Below are 15,179 nucleotides of genomic sequence, written 5' to 3' on the forward strand. Positions count from 1 at the left end.
AATAGATAGAGTATAACCTATGGCAGGTTCAAAGGTCTTCTCAAATCTTTCCATATGCTCAAAAAAACATGAGAGCTTTTTCACATATATATATGATAAAGGTTTTGTTTATGAAAACATATGCAATACATATCACGAGGGCAAAGCCCCAAATAGATTATGAAGTGTGTACACCTCATAAGGAAAAAGCTTCAAACAAATATCTCAAACTGCTGACATATATGAATGCAAAGGTGTGTAAACTCGCACTTATGAATAAATATCATTTTACATATCTAGACAAAAATACATGTATCTACCAATGCAATTGATTTCCAGTTTAGGGAACATTCACCCACTTGTGTCCTACAAGAAAAAGTTTCATCTCCAATGCACATAGTATATGAACTTGCAGTGGTATCTATACACTTGGATATATGGAATTGCAGTGGCAAATATGCACTTCTGTGCCTACCCCTTACCCTCATGAAAAGACACCTTGAGAAGTGAAAAAGAACAGCGCGTTAACGCGCTATTCTTTTTGGCATCTCAAGCTGTCTTTCATGAAGGCTTTTCAGCAAGGCTTTTCTACTCGATCCTCCATGTATCAATACTCACAAGAGGTTGCTTCGACCATTTCATCTTTTGTCTCCAAGTATGCTTTGGTATACAGGTCTTATGGTCTTTGGAATGCTATTGGACTCTTGGAGGGATAGGTCACATGGTCTTTTGATCGCTATGCAAGGAGGGGACTATTGGACTGCCCGAGGGACCAAAATAGGCAACGCGTTAACGCGCTGTCTCTTTTGGTCTCTCATGCAATTCTAGAGCATAAATAGGACTGCCTTCGAAATGCTACCTAGATGCCGATGGTCTACAAGGTTTTCTAAAAATTTTCCTCTTATCTCTACACTTGAATATTGGACTTGCACTCGCTCATTTGTTTTGTAAACTTCTTTCATCCGTTCAAGAGTTGAATATCACTTGAATGCCTCACATGGGAGAGGGTCTTGGACTGCCTCGGGCAACAAAAGAGGCAGCGCGTTAACGCGCTGCCTCTTTTACTGCCCTCCACAATCCAAGTTCCCCTCCCTTACATGACTCTGGGTAACTCTAGCAACCACATACATGCCTCGTATATATGGTTTGTAGAATATGGGCACAAATTTTTGACGGCAAGTCCTATGAAATGAAATGATACCTCGGGCTGCTACACAACCAAGTCAACAAAAAACCTGTGAACACCATGGAGTCCTAAGCAACAACCACCGAGCAACGCAAGCAAAATGGAGTAACGAAACAAAATGGAGCAAGCAAAAGTCGTGAAGAGCCCGAGGAGATAAAATCCGACGCCAAAATATAGACTAATTAGACTATACAGAAAGGCGTACATCCCATAGCCTGGGGCAACAAAAGAGGCAGCGCATTAACGCGCTGCCTCTTTTGCTGCCCCAGGCTATGGTGTGTATGCCTTCCCACACTTCCCACAGTTCAAATGCTGTGGTGGCAGTTGGACTGCCTGGGGCAGCAAAAAGGGCAGCGTGTTAACGCGCTGCCCTTTTTGCTGCCCCAGGCAGTCCAACTGCCACTACATCCAAGAGAGGGCAGGAATGGAATCTCTAGCACGATAAGGATCAAGCGAGCGAGAGAGAGTGTTTTGCACAGCTAATAATTGTGGGGGCAGAGCGAGGGGAAGAGGTGGAATGGACGCTGCGAGATCTACGTCTGTGGCAAAGTTGTCCCCTGCCTATCAATGAAACAGAGAAGCCATCCTGCAATGAGAAATTGATTAAACGGCCGATCTTCGAAAGATCATCATAGAGCGAAACGCTGGCCATGAAAAAAGGTGAGACAAAGGCAAGAACAAAGGAGTGCTCAACGCTGATCTCCTAATTGTGGGCGGAAATTTGAGAAACAGACACAATCGATTTGCATTTGAGGGGATGTCGCAACTGACCTGGATGCTGGGCAGGAATTGGGGATAAGCGGGAAGAAGCGAGGAAAGTTGCGACAATATGTTGTTGGAACGAGGCGACTGTTGGAGCTTTACCAGTGTCTTCTGTGAAGTTATGAAGAAAACAGAAACTCTTTCGCTTTGCCCTGCGCTGACGAAGAAAACTCACTCACTCACTCTCTCTCTCTCTCTCTCTCTCTCTCTCTCTCTCTCTCTCTCTCTCTCACTCTCTTCGGTGGGCTTTGCTGTATGCTCTCGCCGACGATGGTTGTATGCTCTCGACGATGGTTGCAAGGTCGTAGTAGCTCTTACCACGGCTGAATTGCGAGGGAGGTGGTAGGCGCGAAAGTGCGATTGTGTAGCTCCCACGAGAGAAGTGAGGGGGTTACTTTAAAGCTACCAAAAGAGAGAGAGAGTGCCGAAAGCAAGAGGAGGGGTGGTAGGATCGATGGGAAGGGGGCGGAAGAGTCAAAGAGAGAGAGGGAAAGGCCTGACGTTTATTCCAGGAGAAATGTCTGTCACTCCTTCTGGCTCGTTAACTGCATGATTGTTCGCCACCCTGACGTCTATTGCCTTTGCTTCCTCCGCGGCCAATCTAATCTCCGGGTACAACGTTGCAGAGAATCATAAGGGATCCGAGACCAACAATTTTCACAAGGATCGAATGCAAACAAGCCATCCGAAGAAGGCGAAGGCGAGTCGTGGTGCACGATGAGCCAAAGGCGTTGGGAGATGGGGAGAGTCTTGAAGACGTGCAGGAAGGAAGGATCCGAGAGTAGTTTTGCCCTGCAGGCCTTGTTCAGGGTGCGAGCGCGGACAAGAGAACGAAGGGGCAATCGACAGAGCACAAGACCGAGCAAGTCCTCAGGAAATCGATGCCATAACGGCTCTTGTTTTCGTTGGCCGTGAGGGAGGGCTGCTGCTGCACTTATTACAATCGGGGATGGCGACATCCAAGAACAGCAGGCTCTCAAGGTCTTGGCTCCACGATGCGATGTCAAAACTTCGCAATGCTTGGCTCCACGATGCGATGCTATCGTAACTTCGCAATGCTTATAAGTAACACAAGTAAACGAATATTTAAGTAACACAAGTAAACGAATATTTAAGCAAAGCCATGGGTTCTCCGAGTTGCGATGCCGTTGTCTCTCGCGCTTGAATGCCACCGCTCACGCTTGAATGCAATTATTAGATTCTTCTACCTCTAGAGTGAGACTTAGATCAAGCGAGCGAGAGAGAGAGACTTAGATCAAGAGAGCGAGAGAGAGAAGTGAGGATCTAGCAAAGAACAAGAAGTGAGGTCAGTTAACGTCAGACAAGGAATGGCTCTCCTCGAAAAGCAATTGAGTGGGGTGGCCTTATGGGTTTATGTTTCCATTATCAACCGGTTAGCTACCAACTAGACTCTAGAATGTGGATGCTAGAGCGTGCTTCTTGAGATCTTCCTCTTCTTTTATCAGCATTTACTCCTCTCGAATTCCAATGGACCTGTCACCCCGCCCAATGCTCAATCGATGGCAGGCCTAGCCTTTAGAGAAACGATTTTATCAGATTTTGCAGGCCTGGTCATTATTAGACGGTCGGAGAAGACGTGGGTATGGGTATGTGAGGAGAACACCTTGTAATAACTCATGATGGAAATAGTAATATTGCTCGTTCATGCAAATGTGAAGTAAACTAACACGTTTTGATAGTTTTCATTTTAGATATGGATTTGAAGATACTACTCATTCTAACTATTACTATTAAAATATAGTAATTATAAATCTTTAATTTTTTTCTTGATATTTTAGTCTTTCAATTATATAAATTTGAAAGTTACTTGTCTTTTTATTCATTTATATTAAATGTACACCCTTACTGAATGAAATGCATGGAGGCGTCGTTCAAGTTACTATATGCATGAAGGCATCTTGTTCAAAGATTACCATTATTCTAAACAAATAAGCACATCTTGTTCAATAAAGACTTGCAGTTAAACGACCACCTTGGATGCTAATAGTGACATCCATTTGCATTTGACACTTACAGAGACGAACTTGCTTCTTCTCTTCTCTCCCATAATCCCTCTCAGTGGCTCTTTCAACACTTCTCTTTGCTCCATTCTCTTCGGTCTCCAACACATCTATGCCATTTCTTATTTTGCCTCCCTGCTTTCGGACCCTTTGTGTAGATAGCTTTTCTCTTGTTCTTTGGTTGGTGTCGTCTGGTGCTACATCTTGGCTCTAGCATTTGAATCATGCCTTTCTCAGTTTTCATTCGCTTTGGAGAACACGAATCATTGACCATTCGTTTTGACACTCCTTTCCTGGAGGTTTCATTGGTGGAGCTTAAGGAACACTTTCACATTGAGAACGAGGACATTGAGCTGCATCAAGAAATCGGAATAGATGAGCTTGCCATTGTACTTCCAGTGGTAAACTTAGAGGATGGTCAGAAAGGGTTCAAGATTAGTGGTAGCCAACAATCAACCTTAAGAGTTCACATGCCCTATAAAAGAGGTTCTCATGGTGACTTTATGAATCATGAACTAAATAGTGTGGTTTCACTGATAGAGAGGATGCCTTTGAATAGTTCTCTTCATGTTGCGCTCAAATCTGCAGTTCGAGTGGAGAAGGTTGCTGAGCTTCCTCTAACTTATGATGGATATATTGTCTTTGAACTTCCACCTATGCCTAAGGGTTCACCAATGTCTGGAATGGAACAGAATGTTGATGGTCATGTTTGGACAAAATATTCCACATTTTCGCAAGACTGCTTCAATGGTGTTGTGAGAATGAGTAGATGTTCAGGTTATTTGAGATGTTGTAATTTGGATTGTCCTTTCCTTGAACGAATGGGAGTTTTAAATGATACACAATGGAAAGGAAAGCTTAGGAGACCTCCTCTACCTGGTCCCATTGATCCAGCCTTGGGGTCACTTGTGTGCAAGCATTGTGATGCAATACCAGAGTGTGTTTACCTATGCAGTGCTATTATATATTATTGCTTTCCCCATGAACGAGTGAAGACAACGAGATGCGCAGTGCATGTGGGTTTCCATGACCATCCAGTTGAAAAAGGTAGAAGTCGAGCAAAGGAAATGCAAGTAGATGATCTCATTTCAATGCGTGCAAGGTTGAATGGAAATTCCTCTTGCAAAAATATCGAGGTGTCTGTGGCACAAGACCTTGTGATGGAGATGATGCTAGCAAAGGATGGGGTTGTTGTGGAGCCGCTAGATGATCAAAAGTTCGAAGAAGTGCTTGAAACCATTACACCAATGACCCAGAGAAGGAGGCTTCAGAGAGTGGTGCAGAGCGCAAGAAGTGAGGCTAGAGGAGGGGATGGTGGAATGGATTCAATACTTGATTTAAAGAGGAGATGCAAATATCCATACCTACAAAGTATCCTATTTCCTGAACAATTGCAAGATGAACAACAACCACATATCTTCAAAATGTCGACCATTGGTCCAGGATCAGGAGTTGATCTAGTGAATCGCATGCGGCCTGGTGGTAGCTTGGGATCACAATGGGTTCATTTTGACCATGTGCATCGAGTGAGGGGATGGTCAACAATGGGTGCTCATGTGTATGACCCATTCATAAGGGAACTATTAACTATAGCAATATGTGAATTCAAGGTGGAGGATAACCATGCTCAAGTTCGATTTTGGGAGCTATTGAACAATACAATGGAGAAGAATGGTTTTAAAAAACCTGAATTCCGTGGATTCATGGCAGATGGAGCAGGAGCAAATTGGCTGGCTGTCTGCACTGTTTACAATGGGGGACCGAAAAATGTGATGGATGGTAGAGAAAGAACTTGTGTTTTCCATTGGGAGATGAGCATGGTTGAGCACACCAAACGATGCATTAAGCCACAATTTCAGGAGGAGCATAAACTTCTATGTCGGAAGTGGAGAGAGGCAACAACTTCAACTTCTGTAGACCAATGCAAACAAACATTGAATTCGTATTGGTCCCCAATTCATGTGAAGGAGGGTGAGCTACCAACATTGCATACGTGGCTTGCTTGGTGGGATATTAGAGTCAACCAGTGGGGGGGAATGTTCTTGCAGCAAGAAGAGCACTCTGGATTTGTTCCTACAGTGAACCTTTCAGAGACAAAACATTCTAGCATGAGAGCAGCACATGGATATGCAAAACACATAACATTGTAATGATGCTTGTGCAGCAGATCTTGCAATGAGTGTCCTTCAGAGTGCCCACTACAATGCCTTTATGAATGGAAGACACTTGGGTACAGGACCAAATTTGGATGCTCTCCGGCGAAGAATACTTGATGGTAGTGGGTCTGGTAAAGGGGACAGAAATAGGCTTGTGGATTTATCACACATAGTGATTGAAGAGGGTGGGATACAATCTCCTGAGATGAATAGGCCAATAACAGAATCGGTGAGCATAAGAAGAAAGAGGGGTTCAAAATGTTCAACATCGGTCCATGCAAATGATAGTCATCGACCAGAATACATGACAGTGACAACAAGGAGAGTGATAGGAAAAAGAAGACAAATTGATTTTAAAAGTCCATCACAGGACGTGGTTTGTAGAGAGATAGATATTCATGAAGCCAATTGGGCGATCAAGAGAACTGAACCACATAGCGTTGTCACATGCTTTGGCTACTTGGCAGAGAGTCGGAGACGATGTGGGGCACTAATCAATGCACTTGGTAGAAGTGCAAGTTATGGTGTGCCAGCCCCTTGTTTTAAGGGAAGAAGGCAACATTCTCATGGAGTGACAGAGCAGTTTGTATGGTTTTGTAATACTTCTGTCACCCATACATGGAATGTGGATAAATCCATTCAAGGTGTTCCTGGGGTCTCTCCAGGTGTATGGAAGGTTGCAAGTGGGACATCAATGACTCTAGATGAGAGGGGTGCCCTTGTAAGGGCAGGGTTCGTATTTAATAGTGATGATTCTATTGGTGTGATGGGACCTCCTTATGCATAGCAGATCCATACACCTAGCCATGTGCGCCCTTCTCATCGTGATGGAAAGCTTGTTTCATGGAGAAGTAAGTTGAATAAAGATTTCAACGAAAGGATACACAAGGCAGTTACAGAAAATGGGGAGGTGGTGAGAGAGAACATCATTATTCCACATGAGGTGCATGTATTCCATGTTCGTACAATAGGATCAATGTCTAAGGGGCTAACATATAGTGTCTTGATTTATTTTAGAGTTTCCACGTTGCACATGCCTTGATTTCACAGAAAGGGAAGCAAGAAAAAGTCCCTACATGCCTTGCAAGCACATATACTTCGTGTTTATTGTTGTCTTGGGCTTAACTGAAATGGTGCATCAGTTTATGCATCAGGCTGCATTGACAAAAGTTGAATTGTTTCAAGCTCTGGGTGGTAGAAGAAACCCATCAAGTATGTAGTGTATGGCTTGGATGCCCTTTTTTTGCAATTCCTTCAGAATCGGATAATATATGTAGGTGTGCTTCCTTGCATGATGCTGCACTAAGTTGTATTTTTTGAAGGTGGAAGAAACCCATGAAGCATTTAGTAGGCAGCCTAGATGTCCCTTTTTTATATTTCCTTTGGAAGCGGATGATATACATAGGTGTGCTTCCATGTTTTGGCAATGCACAAAAAAACATTTTGTACAATCATTCCAAGGGTTGGAAGATATTTTGAAGCATCAAATTTTTCTATCAATTTCCTCGGTTGTGTCATGCTGTCTCGTGTAGATAGAGACCCAAGTTATGAATCCTCAATTTCCCTTCTCCGCCAAACCACTTCACTCTAATGCCACTAGATATTGTACAACAATGAACAAGTCCACCATGCCTCTAGAGGTATGGATTTACAATCAAATATAATCTACATCCCTTCTCCCCCTACCCCCACCATAAATTGACCTAACAAGGTTGATTATTCTTTCTTGTGTCTTTCTCATAGAGAAATTCTTCTACTAATCATAAAAATTCATACACAAAAAAGAATGGTGGATGCAAACAAGGTACACATTACACACAACACACATGTATGCTCAAACTCTATTGGTTTTTCCACTTATGACTGAATTGTGCTCACAAACTATTTGAGAGGTATAAAAACAATGCCAGATAAACCAAGCCTATCCCAACCACAAAGACTTTCCACCTGAGAATATGCCAATTTTGTCTAGTCAACAATGCAAATGAGTGCCCATCTGCTTACATAAATGGGTTTAATAATAGAAGGATCTTTGAGACTCCATCAACAATTGCACCAACCGAATACCAACAAAGCAGGAACCAAAAAGTTTCAAACATGCAAACGGTATAGATATTTATCATTTTCTAGATAAACTACATGGCTTGATCCTTACGGAGGTTATTACCAATTAAAAATTGACACTACCAATAGATATTTCTATTGACCATGACATCAAATTCGATGAGTCTAGAAAATTGTTGTACACAAAGACAAATGGCTATCAGCATACCCATGTGAATTGCTACATTATGGATACAATGTTTCCTTGGATTCACTAAAAGACACAACACGACAATAGGAAACCATGATTGTAGAACAATTTATGGAACAATTTGGCAATACGCATGATGCCATGAACCGTGTGATCACAATGGAAAAGCTTACCTATATTTTCAATAGACAAGTATATGACCAATAATTCAGAGCAACCATTAACCCATTTACAACACCCAAATCACACCATGGCAAGTAAATAAGAATCATTGTTTCTTCCATGCAAATAGCCAACCATATACAACATTACTAATGTTTGCATCCATCGTATTCTTTGTTAAAAAAACACATCTGGAGAACATCAACAATGACAACAAAGAAGGCACACTAATAAAGTGCCAACGCAAGCAAACAAACCAGATCACATAATTTATAGCATCACGTGTCTTGAACCTAATAGATGAGTATATAGGCCGGATGACAAACTTCTCAAGAAGGATCCCTCAGCATAAAACGAAACCCCCTTCAAAAATGGTAGTCAGTTTTGTAGTTCATTTGCCCTTTGACAAAAACATTGAAGTTAAAATTTTGGTGATGTCAAACAATATAGATAAGCACGTACATTAGAAGAGTCTGACATAAGTAAGCATAACCGTTAGGATACAATACTCTCAAGGGACACCCTACAAGGTCTCAAAAGTACCATATTTTGAGGAGTAAGCTAGTATGATTGCATTGACGTGTCTTTTTAGTCTAAAATACATTTTGGAAACACTTTCCTATTCTGTTACATGGTTTCTCTTTGGTTTTCATGATTGATTTCTAGGTATGCCATTGCTTCACAAAATAATTGTTTCTGAATTTCATGTCTTCTGGTATGAAATATGGGACAATTAGCTTGAGGTTCATACAGAGACTGAGTTGTTTGAATGGAAAAAAGGTTTGATTGGATTTGCATGCAAATGGGATTCCTCAATGGTGATTTTAGTAGATCATGTCATTTATCAATTTGGTGACATGGATTTTGGTTCAGAATCGAGTAGGTATGGGTGGAGCGACCTTGGTTAGAAGTAGGACACAATTTAACTGTGGACAGCTAGCTTTTAGTAATTTGATTAAGGAAATTGCATACATACTCTTGCTAGAACGGTTATGTTATGATAGAATTGTAAGGACGGAATTTTCCTATGGAAATGATGTCTTCGAGGTAGACAACCAATTTTGGGGATCCATTTGTTAATGAATTTTGTTCTTGGAAAGGGGTGATGCCCTTGCTCTATCTTTTTCTATGATTCAGCTATGGCTTTGCTCTATCTTTTGTGACAAACTTTAGCTTACATGTAGTCACCCTTCGCATTTTGTAAAAGCACACTCTCTATCTAACTATCATAGCTGCTCCCACTTGAATATTTGATCCTCCTTATATCTAAGCGACAAGAAATTAGCATTCAAAAGACCAACAAAGTTAGACCAGTATCATGCTAATTCCTTATCTCACCCGCATAAGCCATCTAAAATTTTGAATTGTCAAAATATCATTGAATATTTGACAGCAAGAACCATAGGGTTATCCTCATATTGATGCACCAACCACCAAAGGAATGCATCTCTTTCCAAGTGCAAGGTAGCTAATGCCCGGCTATCCCTATCATGACACTCAAATTGAGTGAAAGTGAAAAAAGTTAATGCAAGTCATGAGATGTGTCATGCTTAGGGAAATCCAAAGCACTCACTATGTTTAACTTTCTCTTTTTCTCTCTTTTGAATGATTCCTCCTAACTCTCAAAAGATCTCTCTTTAAGAAGGCAACTCTCGCTAAATAGTCAATGTCATGATGCCTTGAAGGAAATCTTGTATTGCATTGGTGACATCATGCAAAGATGATGTCATTCTAGGTGGATTTTCAATTAGTAGAGGCTATATTCCAGGTATGCTTTGGCGTAATGGTGTATATGGTATCAGTTCATATGTTGTGTTCAATCGATTACGAAATAGTGGTACTTCCCCTCACCCGTTCAAAGGAGTGTCCTCACTTCCCACAAGAAATGAGCTCAGATTCTCATAGCAAACCTTAACATCACCAAACCAAATTGATGAAGATGCTGCCAGGAACTTAGTGATTAAATAAATAAATATACCGCGAAGCAATTGTGCAATGACAATGTTATGAATATGTCAATGGAGACCCTATAGCTATATTGGTAACTACAATGGCATATGATGTACAAACAACTAGATAGGCTACCACAAGATGGTTATGCAGATGGAGAAGGGAGCAAGGGACCATGGTCGATCACAAGACAAGCCCAACAAGTGCAAGAGGGGACCTATAAACAGGGGGGAAAGGGGACAAACTGTGGGTACTGCGTATGTGATAGTTTCCTCCTCTCTCTTTTTGTGTTTGATCCTTGCCCTCATGGCAGCCATGATGCTGCCCATGTGGCACTCTCTTAGACACCAAGTTCACCCCCCCCATGCTCTCCTCATGTGGGGGCTTACAAATGGGGAGGTGACCTTTCCAACACTATTACACTTGATGCCTACCATTTATTAATGCACGTCGCATGTATCCTACCCATTCCTAGGACATAAATATGTTGCATACATTTATTATACTAACATACTTTACATCTTCCACATGGTCCATAGGATAATCAAACTATTCCCTATATCGATCCCACAAAATCACAATACACATAATCTTGTCATGTTACCGTCAATAATAATCACTATGATGACCCCTTCCATGAAGCCAAGCTTAAATTGGCCAAAGCATCACAGGATCATGAAGCTCAAGAAGCTAAAGATGCACCAGAAAAAGCAGCTCAAAAAGCCAAAGAGAAATGAGCCCACCCTTCAAGAGGCCAAAGAACAAGAATATGAAGACAATAGACAAGTTCATCTTACCTCAAAAGCTAAGGAAGAGAAGCAAGATCTATTTCTCTCTCTAATCTACTCAAAGACCACTAAGAAAGAGGAGACCATTTGATAACCCACCAAGTCCTTGTTCTTGAGCAAAGTCAACTTACAAAAGTAAGACTAGAAGGCAAAGTCAATTTACAAAGGTAAGAGTAGAAAACCGAACCCTAAGGTAAGAATAGAAGACCAATCCCTTAATGCTCACTTCAAGGGTCTTTCATTTGAAGTTGTTTTCTAGTTCTCTTTAGGTTATCCTCTGACTATACAGAAGAAGAAGAAGAAGAATATATTATCGTCCTCTGAAGACCAAAACCGGCCTATGGGACCTGAGCAATACAATATCACAAGTACATGAAAGCTCCTCCCAAAGATGGGAGGGTGGAAAGAGAAACCACCTTCTAGGATTCAGGTGGATTCCTATGCTTGAAGAGCTTATACACAAATGTTCCTAAAGCTGAAGGTGACCCTTTATGTAGCAAATCAGCCAGTTTGTTATGTCCCTCAAGGAGGTGATTGAACTCTTCCCTAATAGAGATTAATTATCCACATCGGATAGTTCTAGCAATCTTCCATATTCCCAATATGTAATATCTAACATATATTTACCACAACCTTTGGTAAATCCAGTCCAGACCAACATCACAGTTTATACATACTTAACAAGTGGGATTAACTCTATTGTTTTTTCCTTAATGATAGGGATTGAGTCAACTCCTCCTATATCAGGAAGTGACTGATTTCACACATCATGTACAAACCCAATATACAATTTAGGAGCATAATCCAATGGATAACACATATAGCTCGGGCACATATGAAATTTCAAGCATACGAAATAGCCAAATTGTATTCACAACATATTCAAAGAGGAAGAGGGAGAGGAAAGGGGTAGAGGGAGTGGAAGAGAGAGAGAGAGAGAGAGAGAGAGAGAGAGAGAGAGAGAGAGAGAGAGATTGGGAGAGAGAGTAGGGAGCACGTAGGAGGAAGGAGGTAGTAGATAGGATTAGATATCACATCAAAAAGTACATAGTAGGGAGTGGATGGAGACTTATAGTCCCTCCACATTTTCCACCTAAAGGACCTCTAACTTGGCCCCTTTTTCCCCTTCATTATAGCCATCCCTTCCCATAGAATTTTTCACTCAAAATTTCACAGCCTGACTGTCCAAAAGTGTAGCAAACTGCAACTACTAATCAATCCGATAGGAGATAGGGGTGGTCCTGGACAATGCTTTCTAGTTGCCATGAATTTTCATCCTCAGGGAGTCCTTGCCACTTGATAAGATACTCTACGTAGGCCTTGTTCCAAAGTATATGGTCTTTGAAACCCACAATGCGCTCCGGGACATAGAGGATGTGGCCCTCTTCATCCATAGGTGGCAACTCTGAAGAACATGGACATGTCCAACGTGTGGTTTTAGCAAAGATACATGGAAAACATCATGGATCTTGGAGGTACTAGGTAGCTCCAACTAATATGCTACCTCTCCAACCTTATGGATGATCCTGTAAGGACCGTAATACCTATGAGCAAGCTTTGTGTTGGTATTACCTTTCAGTGAGGCATAACGGTTCTTATGGAGATGCAAATGCACATAATCTCCCTCTTTGAAAGACAAATATCTCCTATGTTCATCCACATATTTCTTCTGCTTGGCTTGGGCATCCTGCATATTCCTTTTTGCCAACTATAGAAGGGAATCCATCCTCTCCAAGTCATTCCATGCTTGTTGATTTTTCAAAGCCATGTCACCAATTGAAGAAGGCATCCCGACCTTGCATCCGTACATTGCCTCAAATGGGCTCATGCCAATGGAGAGATGCTTGGTACTATTGTAGCAAAATTTAGCAAGTGACAACCATTAATCCCAAGACTTATGAGTATCATGGCAAAAATGCCTCAAATATTCCTCCACCCATATGTTCACCCTTTTTGACTATCCATCAATCTCAGGATGGTAAGCAGTGCTAGGTGTGAGTAAAGTACCCACTGCTATAAAAATCTCTGCCAAAAGTGACCCATAAACTTTTCATCTCTGTCACTGACAATTTCCTGAGGGAAACCATGATGCTTAAACATGTTCAACGAATTGCCAAGCGACGTGTGATGCTAAATACCGAGTCTTAGTGGGTATGAAATGGGCCTAATTTGTCATTCTATCCACCACAACAAAGTATGAAATGGGCTTGTTTTGTCGTTCCATCCACCACAACAAAGATGTTGTCCCATCCCCTCTCTGTAGAAGGCAATTGCTCCTGTGATGAAATCCATTGCTATGTGCATCCATTTGCCCTCTAGCATGGGTAATGGCTACAAGAGGCCTGCGGGTAACTTGCTATCCAATTTATTATGTTGGCAAGGCAAGCATTCAGCCACGTATTTAACCACATCTCTCCACATGCCTTCTCATCAATAGTTAAAGCTCTGCTTGATTCTTTCATATGTTTTAGTGATACCTGAATGTCCAGCCATGGGAGAGGAGTGCATTTCTTGCAAAACTAGCTAGTGGTATTTTGAGTCTAGCACTAAATAAATCTTGTCTTGGCACCACAACCACCCATTATGCAATTTGAAATCTGAATAACCCTAGCTAGAAGGCTTTTGTATATTTGAAAATATGAGAGCTTCTTTAGAATTCTGCATATACTCTTCCTAAATGCCATGAATCCACTCCTAATATACAGTAGAGATAGTAGACAAATTGCAAGCCCACAGTTGGACAAGGCATCTGCAACCACATTTTCCTTTCCTTCTCAATATCAAAATCATAGGATTGGACTACAGCCAACCACCTCTTCTGCTTATATGATAAATTTGGTTGGGTGTGGAAGAATTTGAGTGTCGTATGATCTGTTTTCGCCTTAAATTTACTTCCGTATAGATAGTGGTGCCATTTCTTGAAAGCATGCAAGATAGCCAGCATCTCTTGATCATAAACATGGAAATTGAGTTCTTTGGCATCAAACTTCTTGCTTTTAAAGGCTATTACCCATGTTCCTGCCTCAGAATAGCCCCAATCCTTTGCCACTGGCATCTATCTCCACAATGAAAGGACGTGATAAATCAGGGCATACCAACACAAGCACATGAGTGAGATCAAATTTCAAGTCTTCAAAGCTACATCGTGCTTTCTTTGACCACCCAAAAGCATCCTTCTTGAAGAGCTCAGTAAGAGGAGCTGCCCTCTTGGCAAATTTGCAAATAAAGTGCCTATAGAAAGAAGCAAGACCTAAAAATTCCCTCAACTCGGTGGGATTTTGTGGCTATGGCGGATCTTTGATGCATTTCACTTTTGCAGGATCCACCCAAATGCCACGTCTACTCACAATATGCCCAAGGTACTCAACCTCCTTTGCCATAAAAGTGCATTTGCTAGCCTTTGCATAAAGCTAATGCATCCTTAAAATTTCCAACATCTTGCTTCACATGCTTAATATGCTCTTGTCTATCCTTGTTGTAAATGAGGATATCATCAAAGAAAACTAGCACACATCTGAAAAGAAGTGGCTGCAAATTGAAGAGTGTGCATCTCTGCTACATATTGATGGATCTACAAAAAATGATAATCCAACAATAAAAGCTGAAATAAGTGGAGTACCTCTAAGTCGTACGTTTCTATCAATAAAGCATCAGCTTACAATTGCTATCTAACTAGCACATGAGTAGAAGTCTGCCAAAAGTAAGTACTCTCTGCATGAATGCTAGCTAAATAATCTAGGGTCGTTGGGACGATATGTATACTAGTTTGCGCCCAATAGCATAACTTATGCGCTGAGTAGACTCATCTAGTAAGTTGAGTAAAGTACCATAGAACATAAGCTAGTTAGCTTAAAATAGATACCAAATGGGGGTTGCCATGCATCAGCAAACTCCAATAGCAACTGCTACATATCACAATCC

Source organism: Dipteris shenzhenensis, chromosome 16 (assembly GCF_047967505.1).
Source record: "Dipteris shenzhenensis isolate YYH24624 ecotype China chromosome 16, Dip_SZ_1.0, whole genome shotgun sequence".
NCBI classification, from domain to species: domain Eukaryota; kingdom Viridiplantae; phylum Streptophyta; class Polypodiopsida; order Gleicheniales; family Dipteridaceae; genus Dipteris; species Dipteris shenzhenensis.